The sequence below is a fragment of the Carlito syrichta genome, unplaced genomic scaffold (genome assembly GCF_000164805.1).
Source record: "Carlito syrichta isolate Samal-C Ts95f unplaced genomic scaffold, Tarsius_syrichta-2.0.1 Scaffold310863, whole genome shotgun sequence".
In the NCBI taxonomy this organism is placed as follows: Eukaryota; Metazoa; Chordata; class Mammalia; order Primates; family Tarsiidae; genus Carlito; species Carlito syrichta.
In genome coordinates this window covers 924,714-936,476 of record NW_007254959.1, presented here as the reverse complement: position 1 = coordinate 936,476, position 11,763 = coordinate 924,714, and positions in this window count along the sequence as shown.

The window sequence follows — 11,763 nt, the reverse complement described above, 5'->3', positions numbered from 1 at the left end:
CATATACAACCCATGTCATTACACAAAACTTTAAAAAATCTTAGACAGTAAATTTCCTGTGGTCTACACTCCTTGACTTTTTAAATGCATGAATTAAAGAATAATATATTATGATAATCTCTGTATTATTGTAATACACATAATAATATATATGTATTTATTGTATATACTAAATTATATCCATTAATATTTCAAAAATAGGAAATATGTGACAATTTGTATGTGGACTTGGCCTGAAGTTTAGTTTTGCATTCATTGCAAAGACTGCCTTTATCCAAAGAACGTAAGCAGATAAAGAAATGTTAGACACCTGTGAAATCATGACTGATGTGCTCAGTGCAGACCCTTATCTATGCACTCAAGCAGTATTCATTGAAAAATTTACTTGGAAACACCCTTGGATTTTTCTCATTTTTGTATATATCACTTCAAGTGCTAAACTCACAAATATGTTAAAATGCAGACTGTTCATTTACTCGTTACCTTTCCCCATTATTACTTGAAATTAGAGAGACCCACAAATGCTACTGTATTTTCCTGTTTTAATAAGAAAAGTGTTTCAAAAACTTGATTAAGTATCCCACAGCAAAGAAGAATACATTCAAACATGGGAAGTCTGGAGATGTAACACCAGAGTCAAGGGGAAATTTTAGTCTGTTTTATCTGAAAATCCATGCAAAATCTTTTATTCTACTTCATAATTTCAGTGTTTGTCTTACTGTTACAAAAAAGTTTTATATCCTTCATTCTTTTCAGTAAAGTGAAACTTTAGGAAGATGTGACACATTTGTCTGGTGGCTTCAAATAATCCCTGACTCTCCCAGGATCCTGTATACCCTAGTTGGAAAAAGATGTTATTACAATATTAATTTAGTCTCCAACTGAGGTTGTTATTAATATTTTCATAAGATGAATAAGTCCCATTACTCTTATCATTAAATACGTATTTAGCACCTCTCAGATATCACTTAAATTATACATTATATACAGCACACTCTACATATGATACCCAGAGCAAGAAACATTCTGTATACAAGAAGGAAGATGTAGCAATTAATGAATTACGCATATTTTGCTTTCATTTAAATACTAACTGTGGTTTATACCTAGTCAAGAAATGTGGACATTGATTGACTTTGGGTCTCTAGTAAGCAATCCAAATGTATGTAAAATACTTTCATTTATTCTTGACTGCTAAGATTTTAACTGGTTAGAAATTAACATAAATTCTAAACAGACAGTAGCTGTTAAAAATATCCATCTCTAATCCCAGCACTTTGGAAGGCCGAGGCAAGAGGATTGCCTAAACCCAGGGGTTTGAGACCAGCCTGGGCAATTTGGCAAGACCTCGTTTTCTACAATAAATAAAAAATTAGCTGGATGTGGTAGCATGCACCTGTAGTTCTGGCTACTTGGAAGATTGAGGCAGAAGGATCGCCACAGCCTAGCACGTCGACGCTGGGGTGGCCATGAGCGTGCCACTGCACTCCAGCCTGGGTGATGCAGTGACTCCAACTCAAAAAAAAAAAAAAAAAAAAATCCATCCTTACTCCTTGTGCTACCAGTATTGCAACAACCACCTTTATGAGGTGGTGTGTCTAGCAAAGGCCTGAGAGTTTCCTGCAAGTTCTCTCTGTAGGGTGACTGATAAACTGCTTTAAAGCCCTCCTTTTAGCTCTTGAAGAATATATTGACAAAATGCATAACTCTGCCCTCCTACCTAAAGATAATGTGCAGAGGAGATAATTCTCTTAGGACTGATGCTTTCATGCCCTCAAAGGTCATTTTAAGTTTTATATTTGCATTGTACTACAGTGAAAGATTACTGGAAGATGTTCCTGAATCTGTATTAACATTAGGTCATTTTGTGGCGAATAAGTCTTGATATAAGCTTATTTTTTGCCCCTTCTTCCTAAAAGGAGCGCCTTTGTTTCTGTGTTGGTCTATTGAACTCATAGTCCCCTCCTCATAGCCATTGAGGCTATAGAGACACTACCGTGCAATGTTTCTGTTAAAGAGAAAATAAAGACTTCGAGTCCATAACTTGAGTTTTGAATGAAAGTGTAATTACCAAAAAGGAATTTGGTTAGCCTAGAGGGAATGGGCTCTAAGGAGGGAAATGGGTGTGTTTCTCAAAGTGTCTGTCTCTTCTCAAGCTAGAGGAGCTTCTGGTGATGAAATGGGTTTTTCAAAGTGTATGTCTCTTCTGAAGCAAGCTTCTCAAAGTGTCTGTCTCTTCTCAAGCAAGGGAAGATTCTGGTGATGCTCATGGGCTGGCACCATCTGGGCTGATCAGCTGAACCTTGGTCTCTGAGGAACTTTCTGTGGTTTTCAATAGTCTTTCCAGGACATTGCCACCCACCATTCTTGCTGGTCATGTGAGACACCAGCTTCAGGAGGTCCTGGGCCGTGTGGCCAGCTACAATAAGCCTTCCATCTTTCTTACTTCTCCTGAAAGGAACTTACCTTTCCATCTGGTTGTATCTTAATTTTTTTAAAAAAAGTTTGTTTTTTTTTTTGAGTGGAAGTCTCACTTTGTTGCCCAGACTGGAGTTTAGTGGCATGCTCCTGGCCATCGCAGCCTTGACATACTGGGCTCTGGTGATCCTTCCACCTCAGTCTTCCAAGTAGCTGGAACTACAGGTGCATGCTACCATGCCTGGCTAATTTTTGATTTATTGTAGAGATGAGGTCTCGCCAAGTTGCCAGGGTGGGTCTTGAATCCACGGGCTCAGTCAGTCTACTCGCCTCGGCCTCCCAAAGTGCTGGGATTGCAGGCTGAGCCACCAAGTCTGGCTGGTTGTATCTTTAAAGCTCACAACCCCTTCTACCAAGGCCTCCTTCTCACTTTGAAAAACCCATTTCATCACCAGGCTGAGTGATTGCTGCATTCCGTGTGGTCTGACTCAAGTCTACAAAGCAGGGTAAGGGAAGCAGAGAAGATGCAGTACACACACAGCTCATTTAGTAAGCTCCCTTCATGATCAAGCAAATAATCAACATTTATTAAGCACTTACCACATGCAGGACAGTGTGCTATATACCTTATATTCACCTACATTTGGTCCTAACAGTAACCCTCTGGGGATTATGGAGATTTAACACAAAAGTCATTTGAGTCTTGTAAAAATTAAATTACTTATCCAAGTTGAAACAACTGGTAAATTAGAGCCAGGATCAGAAAGAATCTGGTTTCAGACCCAAGCCCTTCATGTCTGTACTACAACATAGAAAAAGCCCGTAAACAGTAAGAAACAATCTGCATGAGCCAGATGATGATGGGGACATAGAACAGCCACCTTTTCCAACATCTCCACCAAGTAGAGGCCACATAGATGCTTGCAAAAGGAGCCACTTTCAAAGGACACATTCTGAACGGTGCTCTTTCCCCATATGATGTTTGGTGAATGAGTGTCACCTTCCGTGTGATGCCAGCTTCCCAGATCAGCACTGCCCCAGAAATCAGGAAGAATCCAGCCATTATCTCCTTTGCTCCAACCCCAGGTGACCTACAAGTAGTTCTAGATGGATGAGTAATGACGGACAGCAAGTGGGGGAGATGAAAACTTTGCCCTCTATTGCTCCTACCTAAGGGTAGGTGTTAAGAGAAATTTAAAATGGGGGTGGGGGGTATGCTCTGAGAAATGTATGGTTGGGTTGTTGCAGGAAAACACAGAGACTGTGACACCGAGACTATCTTAGGAAGTGGCAGTTTATTAGCACCAGAGTGACTCAGTGGGCTAATGCTCCAAGGCTGAGCAACCCAGAGAAAGAGGAGAGGGATTTTATCTGTTAGTTTAGGTAAGGGAGGGGATTGGGTTGTATGGCTATACATTTTTCTTTGGAATTTGCAAGGTGGTATTTAGCCAAACCAGATTTTCAAAAAACAAACTGTCTCCAGGGTATACATGACAATCAGGGGTTGTAAACTGATAACTTCACAAAGAGAGGATGTGGGAACAGTTGTGAATAGAATGCTATCTTGCACTTCCAGGAAAGCACCTTGTGGCTATTTGGATTTCTCATGCTCCATGTTTAGCAGGTTTGGAGTTTGCAGGTTGATTTTTTTTTTTTTTTTTTTTTTGAGTTGGAGTCTCACTCTGTCACCCAGACTGGAGTGCAGTGGCCGCTCCTGGCCACTGCAGCCTCAACCTGCTGGGCTCCGGCAATCCTTCCACCTCAGCCTTCCAAGTAGCTGGAACTACAGGCGCGCGCTACCATGCCCGGCTAATTGTTTGTTTGATTTACTGTAGAGATGAGGTCTTGCCAAGTTGTCCAGGCGGGTCTTGAACCCACAGACTCAGGCAATCCACTCACCTTGGCCTCCCAAAGCATGGGATTACAGGCTGAGCCACTGAGCCCGGCCACGGGTTGATTTTTAAAAGGAATAATTTTAACTGTTTTCAGCCCCTCTCTGCCACATTCCCCCCTTTGATGCTTGACTCTTCATGGGTTAAGAGCATCATTGTCAATTTGGTGTATTAACATTATGTGAGCCACAGTTTTTCATTCAACAACTGTTTCCACAAACTTAGAGATGGAGTTCATAATTACCAGGGCTATGCAAGGGAGGATAAGATAGGATCCCAACAGTAGGATTACAGTTCCAATAATGCACTTAAATCCTCCAGACCTGAGAACATGTTTTTAAACCAATTGCCAATTTTTTTTTTTTTTTTTTTGAGTTGGAGTCTCAGTCACCCAGACTGGAGTGCAGTAGCCGTTCCCAGCTACTGCAGCCTCGACCTGCTGGGCTCTGGCGATCCTTCTGCCTCAGCCATTCAAGTAGCTGGAACAACAGGTACACGCTACCATGCCCGGCTAATTTTTGATTTATTGTAGAGATGAGGTCTCGCCAAGTTGCCCAGGTGGGTCTCGAACCCGCAAGCTCAGGAAATCCACTCATCTCAGCCTCCCAAAGTACAGCATTATAGGCTGAGCCACCAAGCCCGGCCCAATTGCCAATTTTTATGTCATGCCATTTTTGTACTGGGACATGGGCAAACTTTCTAATATAAGAAAGAACAGAAATGCTAGTGAGACCTTTTTCCAAAATGTCCAATTTGTAGGGTCAACTCTGTCAATCCTATAGCAAGTAAAGTCAATCCTATAGCAAATAAAACGACAAACAATATAGCAATTGGCAAATACAAAGGATTACAAAGCAAAACAATGGCTTATCAGTAAGGTCCATTGAGTTCTTGTTTTTTTTTTTGTTTTTTTTTTTTTGAGTCAGAGTCTCACTCGGTTGCCCAGACTGGAGTGCAGTGGCCGCTCCCGGCCACCGCAGCCTCGCCTGCTGGGCTTCAGCGATCCTGCCTCAGCCTTCCGAGTAGCTAGAATTACAGGCATGCACTACTACGCCCGGCTGATTTTTTTGATTTATTGTAGAGATGAAGTCTCGCTGCCCAGGCGGGTCTCGAACCCACGGGCTCAGGTAATCCACGCACCTCAGCCTCCCAAAGGTGCGGGACTACAGGCTGAGCCACCAAGCCCAGCTCCATTGAGTTCTTAAGCTTCTGTCTTGTGTAGATTAGCCAGCATCCGGTGTGTGACTGAAACAGGGCCAGTGGATTTTCAAACTTCAGCTGTGCATAGACCAGCCAGCCCCTGAGTGGCTAGAGCAAGGCTTGGGGTATCCGCTTTGGGTTTTCTGTTGGCCTCGTTGACTTTTTGGAGGGTCAGCTTAAGGGGAGCCCATGGATTTGTGTTGCACTCCCAGTCCTGGGAGGCAGGTTTCACTCTGTTTTAATGGATTCAGGGAACTATTTCGGCTACTTTGACTGCAGTTGGGGTAGACAAAAGGACAGCAAATGGGCCCCTCCAGAGGAGTTTTAGAGGTTGTATGTTCCATCCTTTTACCCATACCATATTACCTGGTTTAAAAGAATGGGCATCAGTAGTTAAGCTAATTGGCAGCCGTTCTTTGACTTGATAATGGATGACACTTAAGACTGAACCTAAGGCTTGCATTTGTTATCTTAGAGTAAGATTTTCTAACTCATTTAAATCTCCCTGTATGCCCTTAATAAGAGGAGTGGCAACCCATAAAGGATTTCAAAAGGCAAGAAACCTGTTTGTTTTGGGGGTTAGACCTTGTCCTTAGAAGGACTATTGGCAGAAGCTATATCCAGCCTAAATGAGTTTCTTGGCCTGTTGTTGAACTCTTTTTCATAGCAGAGGCTCCTGTTCACCCCCCTTTGTGGCTTCATAGAGGGGTTTTGCCATGATGGAGAAGTTAGGTATCCAAATTCTACAGAACCCTGCAGCCCCCCCAAACTCCTGGATTTGACACCAGATAGTTGGCACTGGTATTGAACACACTGTCTGTTTCCTTAACGGGCCATTGCTGTAAACTAATTCTTGTTAGGTCATTACTATTAGTTGTTCAACTTCCCACTCTGAACTCTTGAATGTACAGATCTCAATGCTTCCAGTCAGTCCCCTGGAGGGGTGAGACCCATCAGGGAAGCCCAGAGGCTCCTGAGAATAGAAGTTGCCCACAAATCTAACAATTTGGGTAATAGAATGTACTAGCATAGGAAGAGGCCCACTTTAAATGCACATTTAGTAAGAATTATATTGTTGCTTAAATAGCAGCTTTAAGTTCTGTACCAGCTCTGCTGTCTACTGAGGCTGTTGCTCTGGTCTGGGAACAGTGTGTCTCTGTTCAGGTGTATACTTTTTCACTAGGAATGGTATATCCAAGGCTAGATCTTTGCAGGCTTTTAATGCAGTAGAAGAGTGATGACTAGGGTGCCATAGCATCCCTTCTTCTTTTCTTACAGCTATTGGTTGGGTCCTTCCTCTCTCCAATCTTTTAGCAGCACTTGCTCCCCTGGGTGGAAGGGATGTTCAGTTCTCCATGGTCCAGGAAGTTCCTAAGGGAAGCAAGCTTATGAACTGTGATTAAAATTTGTCCCAAATGGACAACATATTTCCTTTTGAACACCTATGACTGTGGCCCCATTTCCTTCAGAGGTATAGGAAAAAGGCCTACCATAACTAATTTCAAAGTTACTTAAATTAATCCCACTTCAGGGACTGACAGATTCTGAGCAATGCAGTACCAAATACCTATGTTCAGTTTGCTTGTGTCTCCAAAAGATTCCTAGTGATTATTATGCTAAACCACAAATTGAAAGATTGAAATGTCCTAGTCTTACATCTGATGGAGGTTTTCTTTGGATTTGTTGAGGGGTGGAGTAGGCTGCCATTTGGCCTGCAGCAGAATGTAATTTTTAAAATGTCTGAACGCCTCCTAAAACCTACCTATGGGAAATTTATCTATGTCTAGACTGTGCTAGCTACCCTGGCTCAATTATTCATCCTTTAGAGATTTTCGATTCCATAATCTTATGGGGTGCTGAGGGGTGAAGGTCCATTTTCTGTCACTTCTTCAGAGCTGACAGTGGGCATAGTCCTGCCTAGCCAGAGATAAAAGATCTCTCCGTTCCTGACTTGAGGCGTTCAGATCTGTTTCAGCAGTGGCATCGTTTGCAGGCACTGACTGGACTCCTTGCATGACCGTTGTGTGGGCATGAAACTGCTGAATTCTGGCTTAATAAAAGGAGTAAATGAGGGAAACCCCTCCTTCTTCAAGAAGTAGAACAATTAAGTGAAGCCAGGCATACATTTTGACAATTTTAGGTGGTGGCTGATCACCATTTGTAACTTAAATGATAAACTTTAATTTCTGTGACTTTATTATAAGTACCAGCTTTTGGAGTTTTCAATGTATTTCTGGACTATAGTGGCAGCCTGACAGATTGTTCTAGACTATAATTTGAACCAGGCACTCAAGTGAATTCTATATAAAATATGAAGAGAAATCTGAAACTGTTTGGAGACTTGCATCCAGAAAAGACTTTATTATGTCGAGATGTTTTATAGAATTCCTTTCATATATTTCTTTCCATAAACTTTTCATATACCATCTTTGACATGCTCATACTACTTTTTTGACATGTTTGAACCTTTTATTTTTGTCCTATACTTTCCTACTTTCAGATAACTATTCATTCCATTATAGGACAGAAATTTACCATACAAGATCTTTTCTTAGATAAAATTATTTTTTTCCCCATATATATATTTTTTTCTCTCTTACCAAAACCACACTTGTACACAACCTTTTTATATCTTTTCTCTTTTTTTTTGCTCTTTTTCTTTTTACCTTCTTATAGATAACCTTTTACAGTCATAATTCGAGTTAACCTTTTAGTAACTTTTGTTTAGCGATTAGGTGAAACGTCTAACTCTTGGAACACTTTCAACTCCCACTAGGGAGCAGGTGTCAGGAGAAAGAGGTTCAGTATGAGCACAAGGGCTAAAAATTTAGCCTCAGTAATAATCAAGAAATTAATGTGGACCCCAGGCACATCCATAGAGACCCAAGGATTCTCTGGGGTAATGGCAAATAGAGTTCTGGGCTAGGCTGTGGCCCCAGGCCCCTTCAGTCAGTGGCCACCATCACCAAGTTAGGTGTTCCCCCTTCTCTTCGGGAGAGGCCACACTGGCTCTTCCAGTGGCCTTTTAGTCCACATGTTGGACAAGGTCCTGGGGGCTTAGACCATTAAGGACAATTGTGCTTCCAGTGCCCAGATGGACCAAATTTATAGCAGCTGATACCATCCCTCTTGGCAGGTCTATTCTTACCAGGCCTCTTTTGGGTGGCTGGAGCTTTGCCATTAGTAGCAACTGCCAATAGGTTTGTCTATTTTTTGTCTCGCTGGTGCTCATCTTGGAGTCCTTCTCTTTTTTCCTTAATGTCTCACTTGCTAAGAACTTCAGAAATTTCCTGTAATTGGGAATTTGGTATTCATAGAACTGAGTCAAGCTTCTGGAGTTGGGTATTCAATATCTCATAAGATATAATCTTATTTGCAAAGTAGTGAAATAAGTTTTTAAAATACCTCTATATATGGAACTTCTGACCATTTCCCTTCATGTCTACAAAGTGAATTTAATTGCCAGATGGTATTAAAGCAAAGTCTTGTTTCTTTCCAAACCTCATTATCTGCTCACTTGTAGTGAGTCCAGATTTGATTTCAATAATGTACTAATTTCTTTTTTCTTAAACCGCATAACTCTAATTTGCTCCAGTTATTTAAAATCTGTCCCATTGGGGTGTCTGAGGGTATAGATTATTACATAGTTTGCCTTTGAACACTTGTGCACTGTGTTCTGCACAGGAAAATTTTGAAACAAAATAATACCCAGAATTTTGCCTTTAAACACTTGCAATTTATTCCTCAAAGGAGAATTCCAAAATGAATGAATGAATGAATGAATGAATAAATAAATAAATAAAGCCATAAACAGCAATGCCAGGTATACTTGGGACCCTGATGGCTTCTTTTATACTGAGTGTTCCCAGTCCTCCCTGAAGATTTCCTCTGCTCCAGTACTTTCCAATGATGCCTACAAGATGGTCTGGTACAAAACCCTTTAGAGTGAACAGACCACGTAGATGTGAAATGATCTGTTCCTACTTATTTCTAAGTAGGAACAGGCAAATTTGTTAAAAATTCTTTATACATTGCTAAATTACATCTTAGTTGTGAATTGTGGACAATTAGATGAGAGTGATCAGGTCTCACTCTATGCACCACAGAGTGTGCCTAGTATTTCACCTGTCCCTCAGGAGAAGTACCAAGCTTAGCAAGGTGACTTAATCAGGTGGGAATGGCCAGTTCCCATGCCTCATTATGTCCCGCAAAGTATTCAGCATTTAAAGCTTTACCACTTTTGTAAGAGGCGTGCTAGTCAGGCATAGACAAAAAAATAAGCAGTAGTGTTATTTAGCACTACATTTTAAAGTAGAAACTTAGCATACATTACATGCCTCTAAGAGACTTCCCAACAGTTTTATAGGGACAAGTAGTTGATTATGATCTTAGGCAAGGCCTAAACCTTTAGAAACAGACTCACTTTCAACTAACCTGGCTTCTAGCATTTGAAAACAAGAACAGCCTATTCAGTCCCTCAGTTGCTAGAGAAAGATTATAAAATTATTTCCTCCAAGATTAGCATCAACTTGTGCTGAGTTAACAAAAGGTTAAGCAGCATATACGAGAGATTTCTATGTTCCTTTACAGGTGGATTAGAATGAACTTCTTCAGAATCCATGAAGGAGGATGCAGGCTAAGGAAGGGAGAGGGTGTGGTCCCAGGAAAGAATTCAAGATAACCGGTAGCATTTCACCTACCTGTCGGGTAACTTTTGCACATCCTTGACAACAAAAGACAGGGATTTTAACAATGTCGATGGATTGGGAGAAACAAAATGTCGGAAACCACCCAGAGTAGGTTTACGTTAGAGGATGGTGTAGACATTAGGTGGAACTGGCAAGCAATTCCTAACTCTGGATAGCACTAGGTGTTCTGGGTCAAAATGTGCTGCTTGCAGAAGGAGTTCCTGTCAGCCGTGACACCACCAGTCATCTCCCTGCCTCTTACATGTCTTGGTTTTCCCTGTGGGTGCTGAGAGCCTTCCAGAGCCCACAGAGTCCTTTATGACTAGAGTGGAGAGGTCCCTATGAGGCCCTTACTACATCATGGGAGTTGATCCCTGACCCCTTCGCAAGTCCCTCAGTCACCTAAGGGAGTCTGTTTGCACAGACCAAAGGGAAGAGTGCCTCTTATCTTTGACCAGAGTCTGGGTTCATAAGGGTGGAGTTCCCTATTCTCCTGGGGACTCTTGCCACCTACATAAATACTACACAAATAAAGAGAGACAGCAACACTTAGGAAAACATAAGATGACAAAGAAACACATGCTAATCAAGTTTTTAAAACATGACATGTCCCATCAAGCAAAGCATAATCAACCAGTTAGCTTTTTTTATAGCAAATTCAAAGATGGCAGACACACACAAATAAGGGAAAGAGGGGTACAGGAAACATCTGTTTCATCCTCCTCCAGCCTTACTCCAAGAGATGTTTTGGACACCTCTTAGCAATTGGCAGGTTGGTACAAACCCCCAACCCGGACCAACCTAATGTGGAACCCTTCTGCTGTCCATCTCATTCACACACAATCACACAGCACATTCTTCAACCCTCCACCCTAATTTTAGGAGACAATGGGCTCATCTTGAGACAGTGTTTCCTTCCACTGCCTTTCAGTCCTTTCCTTCAGACTGTAGTTTACTAGCGAATTCTGGGAGGTGATCAAGCTCCCCTTCTGCCATCTACTGGCAGGTGTAAAGGCCCTTTTTTTACCCTTTCGTTGGGTGGTCCTCCTCATGCCAGTTCATCACCTCCTTGGGACCCTGTTGGGCTTTCGGAATCTGAGCCTCTGAGCGCTGGGAGGGGCCTCCCTCCTACAGATCAAAAGGTCCATTGCACGCCAGGTGAGATTGCGTCTCCCGTCACCCCAGAGGTCATACCCTGATGGCAAAGGAGGTGGAACACACTGTCTCTGAACTCTCCCTTTCCCGGCCAATGCACCAAGAAATGTTGCGGGAAAACAGAGAGACTGTGACACCCAGGCAATATTAAGAAGTAGTGGTTTATTAGTGCCGGTGGGACTCAGCAGGCTAATGCTCCAAGGCTGAGCAACCCAGAGAAAGAGGAAAGGGGTTTTATCTGTTAATTTAGGTAAGGGAGGGAGGTCAGGTTGTATGGATTTACATTTTTCTTTGGAATTTGCAAGGTGGTATTTAGCAAAACCAGATTTTCAAAGAACAAATTGTCTCCAGGGTATACATGACAAGCAGGTGTTGTAAACTGATAACTTCACAAAGAGAGGATGGGAGGT